The sequence below is a fragment of the Podarcis raffonei genome, chromosome 6 (assembly GCF_027172205.1).
Source record: "Podarcis raffonei isolate rPodRaf1 chromosome 6, rPodRaf1.pri, whole genome shotgun sequence".
NCBI lineage: Eukaryota > Metazoa > Chordata > Lepidosauria > Squamata > Lacertidae > Podarcis > Podarcis raffonei.
Window position 1 is genome coordinate 59541227 of NC_070607.1, and position 13392 is coordinate 59554618.

The 13392-nt window shown below is 44.3% G+C and overlaps 1 protein-coding gene across 1 annotated transcript in view; it reads right to left on the minus strand.

The window, feature by feature from the left end:
• Nucleotides 1–7818, minus strand: part of SLC45A3 (solute carrier family 45 member 3) — a 42115-nt gene extending 34297 nt beyond the window's left edge. The window contains exon 1 of the mRNA XM_053393333.1: nt 7616–7818. The gene's annotated coding sequence lies outside the window, so the exon portion shown is untranslated. The remainder of the gene's footprint in view (nt 1–7615) is intronic.
• Nucleotides 7819–13392: the final 5574 nt, after the last annotated feature.

The following is a 13392-nucleotide window of genomic DNA, read 5'->3' on the forward strand; positions in this document are numbered from 1 at the left end:
AGGTTCTCACGAACTGGAACACTCAAGCTTTGGTCTCTGCTGGTTCTCAAAATGCGGCACAGAGGAAGGCATAATGAAGCAGCAGCTTCTGATCCTTAGATGGCAGCCATGACAACATCGCAGCAGGGAAAGTTGTTTTGGCCTTAAAACCATCTTGGCCTTTGAAGTTCAAATTAACTGAAAACTTCAGGTTTTATTTGGATAGGAGGTTAAAATCCAGCATGCATGTTCACTGATATACATTATCTTGTTAGCAGTATCAGTACAGAAATTCTCATCATAGCACAATAGGGAGGAGATGAGCTACTACCTCCTATGAACTCTACATAGCTCAACAAACTTCTATATTTTAACTTTTAAGTGAACTTTTGGAACGTGAACAATCCATTTTTAGAAACTGCCACACATAACTCCAGATTCTGCTGCAGGCCTCACTAAAATCCAGTGGGGATGTCATGGGCTTGGCAGCTTTCTAAGCTGCTAGATCACACCATAAATCACCAGAGCGCTGCATGCAAAAACAGGCCTGGGGTTCATTGAAGTTTGCATGATTAACCCCACGGCTTGTTCAAGTCAACCCAGAGCAGGTGATTCTGACTATAAACAGCTGGAGCAGAGATTGTTTCCAGAGCAAGGAAGGTCAATGCCATATCTCACCGAAGGAGCTGCTTCCCCTCTGTGCTGGATCTCCTTGTGGGAAATACTTTTACAACCAGAATGCAGCCACAACACAGGCATTAAGAAATGCTTTTTTATGGAGTGCCTGCAGACCTGGCACCTGCTTGCTGAAGAACATATTCCAGTCCTTGCGCTCTGCCTCCCCAAACAAAACAAAAAAATACTATTTGAGCTGTGTTCCTTCTATTCCGTTCCTTATTTTCCCAGGGCCTGCCTTTTCTCATATTCAGACTGGCAAAATGTTAAAATAAATATTTTCAGACTTAAAGCAGGAACAGATTCCTATTTGGGTAGGAGAAGAGACACCAAAAGTGCCACAAGTTCAAAGGACCTCCTAGGAACTAGCAGAAAGGATGAGGAGGAATAAAGAACACACAGCAATTCCTTGGGCAGTTCCACAGAGCCAAGAATTTGGTTCCTTACCAAGGTGTCCAAGTCTTCACAGCCTTGCAGCTTAGAGATTTTTTTCCCCAGCCTCAAATTAAGCCTCATGTAATGAAAATACATGCCAATGAGATGGGGTTCCTACAAACCATCTCAAAGCCACATTATGTACATGTTTTCCTTTAAAGCAGTATGAGTGAGTATACTTGGATTTCATCTACTGCAGTTTCAATAAAGGCAGCTGCAAAGCAATAATTTCATTGCCTTTTGACCCCAATGCTTACAATTTCCCTCCTACACTCGTATACATGCCCACCATATACTCAGGTACTGTACACACACTCTATATATTCATGTACACATGCTTACCAATTGAGAACAGTGCTTTATTGCATCTAATGAAATGAATCCATTCCACAAAAGCCTTATACCCTAATAAATTGGTTAAGGCTTGCATAGGGATGGACACATCTGTCAAATTCAGTTCTCTTAGATTCTCATCTTTCTGAACTAAAATTCAATTCTCCATGACATTTTGCAGCAATATGAGAATTATTCTTTAAAAAAAAATCCTCATGAAAATTCAGCAGGATTTTGGTGTGAATTTCTCCTAATAAGCACATTTTTATGTGCAGTTTTCGCTAATATACACATTTTTGCAAGCTGTTTCCCCTAATATAATGCATTGCTGTGTGCTATTTTTTCCAAAATATTAATTTTTATGCACAATTTTTTAATTTTAATTTGAAAAACCAATAAAGTTTAGAAAAAATTATGCACACTTTCCCCAAATGCATACATTTTTGTAAGCATTGTTCAGTTGGCAAACTGCATAGCAAAATTTGGATGAGTATGAAATTTGACAGATATCTCTCTTTTGGTTTGCATATTGTTTTGAAAAAAGCGAATGTGATAAATTCAGCTTCAAATGAGACATGAATTCAATCCCCTTCCCCATCCCTAGTCTTGAAGGTGCCATAAGAATCATCATAGTTTTTGCAACCACAGACTTAATGTGAATTCCCCTTTGGAAACTGTACAAGTGTTTTTTCAACCCTGCTTCAGAAGAACTCCAGTTGAGTTCAGCTACGAGGAAAGCCTCACTGATCCAAATGGGTCAACTGATTAGACCCACAGCCAAGATTCAATCAAGAGTAATGCAGTGCATGAAACATACTACATTCAGCCCCAGCAGAGCTACATGGCAGTGAAACAGATACCATCAAGGAAGGAAACTGAGCCTTCCAGCCATTTGACAATCTCTTCATCTTTCAAATTAGAAGTTTACGTAAGGAAGCCTGAATTTTGTTACTTGCATTATAGCAGTGGTCAAAAGTTAAGCAACCTACGAGATTATATTGTTTACTCGGGCATTGAAAAACCAAGAAAAAATTAGCTTCACTTTGCTTGTATATAAGAAATTTTTGCAATAGTAAGAGAAACCACAGGCACTTAAGACTGTTAACATACAATACTCCGGAAAAGAGCTCTGCACTGTGCTATTTATGCCCATCATCACAATATTTAAAACAGCAAATGTAAATAAAATGGAGCTTCTAGCCAAATCTGAGGTGCATTATAGGTACCTCATGTGTGAAAAATACCTTAAAATACTGCTGATAAGCAGGCTTTGTGTAAATGTCTACAACGAGGGGCTGCAGCACTCAAAATTAAAAAATCAAATGCAGCAGCCAGAGAAGTCAACTGAGCAATAGCTGTAGGAAAGTGCATACTTGATTCTGGGAAGAAGATCTGAAATTTTGCTGATTTAGAAATTTGGCAGAGAACAGGCTGGATAAGCAAGAAGAAAATGAGGAATTCTTGCATGAATCACTGGCACAGGAGAAGTGGAGTCAATGAGGCAGAAAGGGAGGAAGGGGCAAGAATGAGGTCCTAATCTCTAACTGCTGGAAAACAGCACTCACACCTCTTGTTTCTGCCCACAAGCACGGCAGCAGCAACTTGTCCTTTAAGTGGAAGCTTCCAGGCTCTTATGAAGGTGTTGTCTTGACATGGTAGACAGCTGCATCCGGCTACTTATTGCATCATAGAGGCTATTCAGATTTCTGGCCCTTGCCTGTCATTTATTTATTTTATTTAAAGCATGTACAGCCCACTTGTCCAGCTCATGAGCCTTTCGACTACCATGAGATACAAGGATCAACAGCAGCAACTTGAAAACAACAACTAATAACAACACCACAGCAAATAAAACAATTTGAAGGAGGAGAGAAACCCAAAGGAAAGAAGACAAATCTGGCAGTGAGGCCACAGGCTTGCAGAAAATTTAAACGGTATTTAGGTGGTGTCTGAATGCAGTCAGTGAAGGAGCCAAGCGGATTTCCTTAGGCAGGAAGTTCCATGATGTTGGAAGAAGCCCCTTGTTTGCATCAGCCCAACTTCTTATGGCAGGGGAAATGGAGAAGGCTCTGCTCCCAATCACCTGACTAGATGGGCAAGTTTAGGTAGGATGAAGTGAACCTGTAAGAATCCTGGTTATGAGCCACAGATGATAAAGGCCTTAAACAGGTCTGGAAAAAGACTGGAGCCAGCAATGGATACAGACAGTAATGGAGACACATGCTCCACAAGAACTAGCTCTAGCAAAACATCCAACTGCTGCCCTCTGCACCATCTGAAGTTTGCTTACACTCTTCAAAGGCAACTCCATGTAAAGTGTGTCACAGGAAGCCAAACCAGATGCAACTAGGGTGGTGGCAACTATGTATTCTACAGAATGCCCTTCAAGGCTACTTTATCCAACTATGTTTGCTTTATTAAAAGTATTTACATATCTAGGAGACCAGGCAGCTTGAGCTTCTATCAAAACATGAGAAATGTTTCAGATTTTAAAACAAATACTGTGCTGTGTCTTAAGGACAATCTCTCCTTAAACATCATGCTAGAATATGCCTTGATCATAGAACAGACATTACCAGTGATCAAGGGCTTGCCACCTTTATAGACAGATGTACAACTGCATTTTGCTCTAAACTGACTGCTTTGTGAGTATGTCCTAAAGCTGCTAACCATTAGGTTAGACTTGTAACAGAATACAGCAGTCAGAAATAAGCTGGGCTGCGTTAAACACATGGTAAGAAAGAAGAACCTTATCAAACCACTGTACTGATCCAATTATTCAAACATCTCCATATTCTGTCCTGCTGTCTGTCACATTTTCTGAAGATTTGTAGAATGACAAAGGATATATAAGCATCAAAAAGCATGATATACTGTAAACCGCCCGGTGATCCCCAAATGAACAGAGGTATATACATTTAATAACTATTTAAACTTATTTTATTTTATTAATTAATGAGCACCTAGAACACATCACTATAACCTCAATCCAATGTCTCTTAGCTGACCACCAGGCACAGAATATACCAATGTTGACATGTGGAATACTAATGCTGAGGCTCAGGGGAATTATAGTTTAATAATACCTGCTCTTAACTATTCATGCAGCTTTCTTGAAAACACTTTCTCAGCCTGTTTCAGAGTGCTCTACCAACAATCCCTCAAAGCTATTGCTTAGCAGTACAATCTCCTTTTGATCATGTTCCCCCCACCCCAAAACACACACAAAATACATTATGCACTAGCTTCTGAAAGGAGAACGGCACCACACATTATCACAGAATTTAAACAAAGCAAAACTGCTGGTCCCTATATAAAGTTTTCCTACAGAAAAGGGAGGGGTATGTGGAGAGGAGTATCACATGTGGGGGAAAAGCACAGCAATTCCATGCGCACCACACAAAGGGGTGCTGATGTGGCAGCATGCCTGAGCTTCCTTTGCATTCATCATCAATGAATTTGTCCCTCAGAGTGTGTTAGGAATCAGGAACCACAGCCCTTACTCAGGCTACTGAGGTTTCCATGCGTTTCTGTACTTCACACAGAAGAGAAGAGGAAGAACTGCAAAGAAAAGTTTTACGAGGGAGTCAAATAGAACATCAGCACAGTGGTTCTGAGCTGAACGTGTAAGCTTACTCATTACTCAAATATTTGCACTTTCCATCATCATTGCACTAAACTACTGCTCTGTGCTTGCGTTAGCAGGTGCGCCGTATCTCAGATAATCCTAACTAAAACACTAGGGTTATATCCCATCCTGTCATAAAGGCTTAGTGCTACTTAGAATCCATTACTCAGGCTCCCCAAAGCTAGAAAAAGAAGGAAATTAAGGCAATAGCTTTTATTGGATTAGCTTCGGCTGATACTGAAGAGTGCAAACTTGATTTACACAGCGGCATTCTACAGGCAAAGGTGAAAAAAGGAGCACAGAAATTGCAAAAGCTTGTGATACTACATAAAAAGTGAACAGATGAATTATTCCTTATTCTCTACAGTCAATAGCTGTTCTGTTTCAAAAAGACAGAGAACAGTTGCTTACTCATTGCCTATGGGAACACAAGTTATGTCAAGATAAGAGTTTGATTAACTATTAGGAAAAGGATCCTAACAGCGGGACAAGTTGCATAATCTGAGCTACATGTTGTCTGTCTGTGGCACAAACATGATGAAATCCTCCCAGGAGTTTTGTGTTTGACAGAGAAACATGGGTAATCAACTAGAGAAATAGTCAACAGCCAATTCCCATTGTGTGGCAATCTTTTGCCTGGCAGGATGTGCTCAGACCTTGACTTTGTAAATAAAAAAGTGAGGTGGGGTTCCTCCTCAGCCAACATGTGTTCCTCGTGATTCAAGGGTCCATTCCTGTCCTTGCACCCCCACCCTGGAGATGGGTGCTTTGCACAAGGCAAGTTCAGATTCCATTCACAGTTCCAAAGCTGCTTTCAAACAGTTTCCAAAAGAGCAGTGGGGAAGCATGGCCCAAAATAGTAAGTGATGTTACTTCAGTTATACACAGCACTGGTGCCAGCACCTGGCATCTTTGGCCCGCTGCTGGGGGCCCAGCACCCTAGAATCAAAGTTGGAGGGGACCCCAACCCCTTGCAATGCAGGAATCTGTGGCAAGACCCACTGCTGACACCTACCTTCCTCCCACTTGGGGGGGCGGATATCAGTTCAGTGCTTCAAGCAGCACACTAGATGGTAGGCTTTAGCTGCCAGGGGTGCTGACTTGAATAAAATATTGAGGGGGGCAGGTAAGCCCCACCCAGCATAATCAATCACAAGACACAGCGAGCGCACACCATTTGAATGGTAGTGCCCATTAACTTGGGGGGCACCCCCTCAGATATTTTATTGGAGGGGGGGAAGACCTCAGCCCCTAAGACTTGGCTCCAACGCTAGCTGCCATTTAAATTTCCCATAGTTCTTCTGACATAAAGTTGCTCTGGAAAATTTAAACCACCAGCTGCCCAGCACTGCTTGGTGTCCATCAATTGTTGGGGGGCCAAGGGCCCCCCGAATCCTACCATTGTGTTGCTACCCATTCTGCACCCAGAAACCCTAACAGCATCACCAATGTTGCGCAGTAGGGAGTAAGGGACATGCTGCCAAAGAATGAAGGATCTGTACTCTCTCCCTTGACACATGCCAAGCTTCTTAAAAGCGTGGTGTTTGGACTATACGGGACAGCCGGCAACTGGATTGTATCAACTCATGGCTCTCTCAAGCGGCGAGCGGCCCTATATCTCCCGGGATAACTCATTCCACAAGCCGGACTTCTTGTTTAGAGAAGTCGATCCGACGGCAGCGCACGTGCTCCAGAAAGGCTGGGAGACTTGGGAGGATGAAGTTCGCTTGTTGATCCGCTTATCCGGGGCAGGCGGGGGTCCCTTGGCCAGCCAGCAGCCCGGCTCTTATTAAGCAGTCAAAGAGCAAGGCAGGCACCGGCAACATCCCCATCGCCCCCCTCCCCGGCTGGGCCGAGGCGCCCTGATTCAGCCCCACCTGCTCCAGGTTAAAGGCAACCAGGAAATCGGAGCAGCCGAGCGGGTAATCTTTGACGCGTCCGTCACCAGGGAAGGCTGCTGCGAGTTCAACCAAAATAAACACCCGGCGGTTCAGTGCGTGACTCACGCCTCCTCCCCCACCGCCCCCATCTCAACTTTTCCGGAGACGAAGATTTCCCAAAAGAGAGATCCGGCATGATCGCGCCCAAGAACCTGGCGGGCTTCTTGCAGAGCAGGCGCTGCGTGCCTTGGGCCGCCTTGGGCTCCCGGGCCGCGCCGGGAGATGAGCAGCCGGCTCGGCCCGGGAGCCCAAGGCGGCCCAAGGCACGCAGCGCCTGTTCTGCAAGAAGAAGCGGCTGCTCCTCTCACGGCGCGCCCTCCAAGCAGCCGCCCGCCCACAGCGGAGGACACGCGGAGCGCCTGCCTGCAGCCGCCCCGTCCCGCCAAACTCCGAAGAAGCGCCGGCCGGGAGGGGCCGCCGGGCTCCCCTTCTGCACTCTCCCCCCCCCCCCTGCAAGGAGCATCCCCGGGGATTTCCATCTCCCCCCCCCCGGCTCCAATTCATGGGCAAAGACAACTCTCTACTTCTGAAGGAGATGCTTTGCAGTCTTTAAAAGTGGCGGGGAGTGCCCACGGACTTGCAGGAGGGGGCTCGGCCCAGACAGGCGCACGTGCTCCTCGCGTACCTGGCATAGAAGCAGCAGCGCCGCCGCCAGCATGTCTCCTTCCCCGGCGAAGCCGCCTCTCCGCTTCGGCCCCCTCCGCGCCGAGATTTGTGCAGAGGCGCTCAATACCCGCCAGTGTCTCGCTCTGCCGCCTTTTAAATTGGCCAGCCGCAGGGCGCATGCGCCGAGGCCGCCAGGGTGGAGTGAGGTTGGCTTTGGTCGGGTTCGGCAGAAGGGCTTCTCCCGACCCCGAGGCATCGTCGAGGGGGCGGGGCGGGGGCTTCTCCTCCGGTCCTACCGGCTCTGCGCTTCCAGGCGGCGATTGGAAGAGACTCGGCGACCGAAGAGCGCAGACGGCGATGTTTTCTGGAGGGAAGGAAGGGAAGGGTAGACCGAGATTATACACACACACATCTGTCGAGGGAAACGTAGGAAGTTTCCATTCGTTTCAATGAAGTCTATTTTGCAGTAAACAGCCCCGTCCCGAGCACACGCTGCGAGGCAAGCGTTATGATGGTCAACTAAGTTATACTCCGAGTAGACCCACTGAAATCAGTGAAGCAGAGTTAGCCACACCCATTCATTTCGATGGGTCTAGGTAGGATGAGTGTGCGATGCAATCCCTAGCTTCACTTAACATGATATTTAAGGATATTATGTTGGGCTTAATGTTTTGCTGTTTGCGTGGTGGTTGCCAGCATTTTATTATTACTTTTGGGGGTGATTCTGGAAGCTGCGTTGAGAGGCTTTGACCCAGAACGATGACCTTCAAATATTAGTTGTTAAAGGGGACTGCAACAACAGCCACCCAGTTCTACTCTGTGAGAAAAGTGTGAAAGATTTCCTTGATGGAAAGGAGGAGGGGAAAAGCTAAGGTTGATTTCAGTGGAACTTACTTGCACAAATGGGGGTGGGGGAGCAATTTCTCCACTTTTTTCACTCTGCCCAATACCTGGATGAAAATAGAAAGAATTACCTAATAGAAAATGTATGTCATTTATTTTAAAAACACCACTGGATTCAAAATTTCACCTGGATTAAGTGGATCTCAAATGGCCTTCTCTCACAGGCTAAACTATTGCCTCAAAACACACATGATGTTGATTATTTATTACTTGCAAATCACTCGACCTTTGGATGTTCAGGTATTGAAGGAGAAAGTAAAGAGAGCTGCTGCACCACAAACATTTCTGTCCTTCCCTCCTTTGGAATCTACAATCAGCAAATGGCCTCTCTTACTTAATAACTCAATGGACTGAGTCAGGCATCCCCAACCTTCGGCCCTCCAAATGTTTTGGACTACAATTCCCATCATCCCTGACCACTGGTCCTGTTAGCTAGGGATCATGGGAGTTGTAGGCCAAAAGATCTGAAGGGCCGCAGGCTGGGGATGCCTGGACTGAGTCCACCTTCTTAAAGATGTGAGGTGGATGGTTACTATACTGTAGAGAAAGAACTTTCTAACCTAGCTATATCAGTGGAAATTCCTTGTATCTTACCTCCATTTTAAGCCTGTTCTAGTAGGGGGGGGTCAGGAGAGTAATACTATGCACATTTACCTCTGAGTAAGGCCCACTGAGCATAGGGTTTCTCTCTCTGTGATGCCCATGGCCTTTCCTGCATAGGATGTTGCCCATGGCACTGGTGTCACAAAGTTACTTTGGGCAGCCAAATGAAATGCTGTTAGCTAGATAGGATGTCATCACCATTTTGGCTAAACATTGGAAGAAATTTCCTTATGGTAAGAGCTGCTCAAGCGTTCAGCAGACCGCCTTGGGAGGTGGCAAGCAGCCTGTTCAGCAATATCATCTTTGAATGGAGCAATGCCCTGTGAATCTTCTGCCACTCATGCATCATTTGTGGATGCTACAAGGGCAATTTGTTTTAACTCCGTGTAAATTTGCATAGAAATTGATTTCACGCTCTGGTCCATTTAGAACTTCATGCAGCATGAGGTTGTGACAACTCTTCAGCCATACATGAATGTGGACATTCCCTGAACATATGTGTGGCCAAATAGATGTTTGCCCAAAAGCTTGCAAACAGAGGCACAGACACATTTGGGGGGTGGGGTGACATCTGTTCTCCAATTAGACAAGCACTTACAGATACAGTATACAATTCAGTGGAGCCGAGCCAATTTATTCTCACTCGTGACTGGGCCAGGACTTTAGCCAAATGTAGTACCCACTAAATGAAGGCCAGTTAAAATATTGCAACTGCCAGATATCATTGCCTCCTCTTCTTCACTTAACATCTCATCCCTTGCACTTTTAATTTAATTTTGGATTGACTGCACAACAGGCGCCTTGTTTTCCATGCCGGACAGCTGTTCCATCCAAATTGCTTGCAGACTGGAACCCGCACTGCATGGGAAAAAGCATGTGGAACACCTGCACTCAGAGTCACTTGAACCAATGGGAACAAATCCATTGGCATGGCTCTTGAAGGCAACTGAAGGGTGCAAAAAGACAGCACTGTTTCCTTTAGAAGCTCCAAGTGCTTCCCAGCTCCTGCTCATTGTGCAATTATAAAAAAACCAAAAACAAAAAAACCACAATTCTATTTATATTTGTAAAAATAACAGGAGTTCAAAACTGGTGTGGAGAGATTTCTAACCAGGAAGCATCATTTATTTTGTGTGAGAGAAAAGTAGTTAGGTAAATGTTGATATCAGTTGCTTTTCCTGCATTTTGAGTTCCAGATGGAGTTTGCATTTTTTCAGTGATCCAAGTCTAAAAATGCCCACCTGCAGGGAATTACTAACATGAACATATTCTCACAAGGGTGAGAGAGTTAGGGACAAAATGGAAATAAGAATGAGTAGAAACTTAAGCTGTAAAACTTTAAGGGCTGCTGCTATTGAATGATTGTCTTCCTTTTCAGTTGCTACTAAACCAGTTAAAATAAGATTCTAAAGACAGTCTACAGACCATACATTAGATTTTCCCAGCTATACTCTACTAAAAAATACCCACCACCCCTTCTAATAACAAACTGAGATGGTAAGTGCCCATAGGAATGGTGTTCCCAAAAAATAGAGCCACTGAGAAACATAAGCGAGGTATTAGCAGAAAACCCAACCCCTCCAAGAAACCAGCTCAGTGATAACTGAGCATGCCCAGTACTCATGGAATGTTGGGAAAGGGGCAGGAGGAACAGAATGGAATATCCTGAAGGAGGGACATGGTTGGCTGGAGACCCTGAGCGCTGCTGTTAGGAGTTTCCACTTGACAACAGTGAAGGTCTCATATTCCATATTGTTAATGGCCTGAGATACATTTTAACCACTTGCTTCAAGCCTAATGGCCATAGCCCAGTGCCATGTTGCATGTGCACAAGTCACACTGAAATCAAGCTTATGCAAGCTTGAATCATTACACTGGATCATTCATAGCCACTGACATCCAAGCTCAATCAGCACAGAGTGTTTTCCATTGCATGGATAATTATTAGCTGTGATTCCTGCATTGCAAGGGGTTGGACTAGATGGCCCTTGGGGTCCCTTTAAACCCTACAATTCTATGATTCGACATTTAAGTCTCCATTTGAAGTTTTGTGTTTGCTGACTTTCATATTCTAAGCATAATACAGCAGAAATATTGTGCTTATCGTGTATACGTTTATGGAAAATGCTGTTCCAGTGGTCAGAAACAATACAGTTGTAACTGCCTAAGAAGTCAAGGAAGAGGAAGTGTAACGGTCACATCAGTTGCCTCATCTGATTAGATGTCTTCACATAGTTACCCTATTATCTAACAATGACATGCCCCAGCAAGCTGCAGTCACCAAACTGCCATAATGTGGTCCCTTTCTTTGTGATAAACAGATTTCAGACACAGAAACATATCGGTAGGGTTTTTTTTTGTTACCAGAAATGTACAGAGGTGTTATGTTATTCACAACTAACTGTTACTATTAGCATATAAAGCCCTTAACAACTTGGGACCGGTTTACCTACAAGAGGGCCTTATTCCTCATGTGCCCACTCAACCGCTTTGATTGGCAGAACTGGCACTACTGCAGATGCCACATAATACCCGTTCCACATTTGTAAGAACTCAGATCGTTTAGTGTGGCAGCATCTGCCTATTGAGATCAAGCAGGAACCTTCACTGAACTCTTTTTGGCGCCTGCTGAAAACATTCTTCTTTAGGAAAGCCTTCCCAGATGCTTGGAAGGTTGGGGGAATTTTAATCTGTTTTAATATTTTATATTTTGTATGTTCTAAAGTATGGTTGTGAATTATTCTTGATTTTATTATCTTTTTGTAAACTGCTTTGAGGTCATTAACACTCAAGCGGTGTATAAATCTTATGAAATCAATCAATCAAGAACATCTGAAGAAGTGTGCACACAAAAGCTCATACCAATAACTTAGTTGGTCTCTAAGGTGCTACTGGAAGGAATTTTTTTTATTTTGTTTCAACTACAGCAGACCAACACGGCTACCTACCTGTAACTATAATCAAGAACGGAGTATGACTTAAGTCAGCTACCACCCAGTGAAGACAATATTCTGGCTTGCATTTACTCTGGATCCCTAGTTGGTTTCTAGTAAATATTGGAAAGCAAAATAATGACAGTGGTTCAGAATTGCTGTGCATTGTAACATCTTAAAAGATTAGAATGCCCCCAGAACTTAGACAGCCGGGTCCTTGACATTGTCAATGCATGTGTCTCTTGGACTTAACTTCCCTTCCTCTCCAAACAAAAAGCGTAGTCTCAGTTCAAACATCCCACCCATAAAATGAGTAATCAGGAGACAATAATACCCAAAAATCAAGGGAGGACTAATACTGAACTCCCATCTCCTCCAAAAGTAGAAAAATCTACAGGCTACTAATCAAGTCAATGAAGATTGTTGGGTGCTATGAAAAATTAGGGCACTGATTCAGGAGCCTAAGTATGTGTTTGGAAGTCTATTTTTAGACATCAGTGCTTCATTACCAAAGGTTATAACCAAGACTGAAGCACTGTTATTATGCTAGTTTAACCTCCCTCTTCCCAGATTTACTAACTAGAGAACTTTCAAGGGCCTTTTTCAAGTACTGAGAACTCAAAAGGCAAGCCTTATTTCCACTGCTAAATCTAGGCACCATCCTTCACCCACAGTGCCAGCATGTGCATGTTTACTCAGGAGTAAGTCCCACAGTATTCAGTGGGACTTGCTCCCAGGTAAATGTGCACAGAACTGCAGCCCCAAACATCAAAGACAGAGGTGTGTCAGTGTGTCAGCAATGAGACCCAAGAAGCAATGGTGATCAGAAATAGCAGAGAAGCTTGCTATACAAATGCTGACCAAGGAGTAAGAAAGCCAGAAGAAATTAAGTCTCTTGGTCAAGGTCAGCCAGCAAATCAATTAACAGGCTTTTTTAGAAAACAAAACAAAACTCAAGGCCCACTGACCCTTCTCCTGAAGTTTAGCCCACTAGGCTCTAGATCAGGGATGGGAAAGGACCTGTGGCCCTTCAGATGTTGTAAAGACTCCAAATCCCATCAGCCCCAGCCAGCAGGGGCAACAGTCAGGGATGAAGGGAGTTGTAGTCCAGCAACGCCTGGACGACCACAGGTTCCTAACCCCAATGGTGATCCTTCGTAAATTGCAGTATATGGTTTTGCAGCAGTCATACACGATGAGTGAAGACCAATGTAATATTTCAAAGTACCTTTTCTGCCCTCAAAACTCATATGTATCTTTGGAGCAAGTTTGGCGGGGCGGGGGGGAATGAATCTGCAAGCTTTTGGTTTGGTTTCAAGTTGAGCAGAAGAAAAAAGCTATCCCTCTGTGGGTGCCT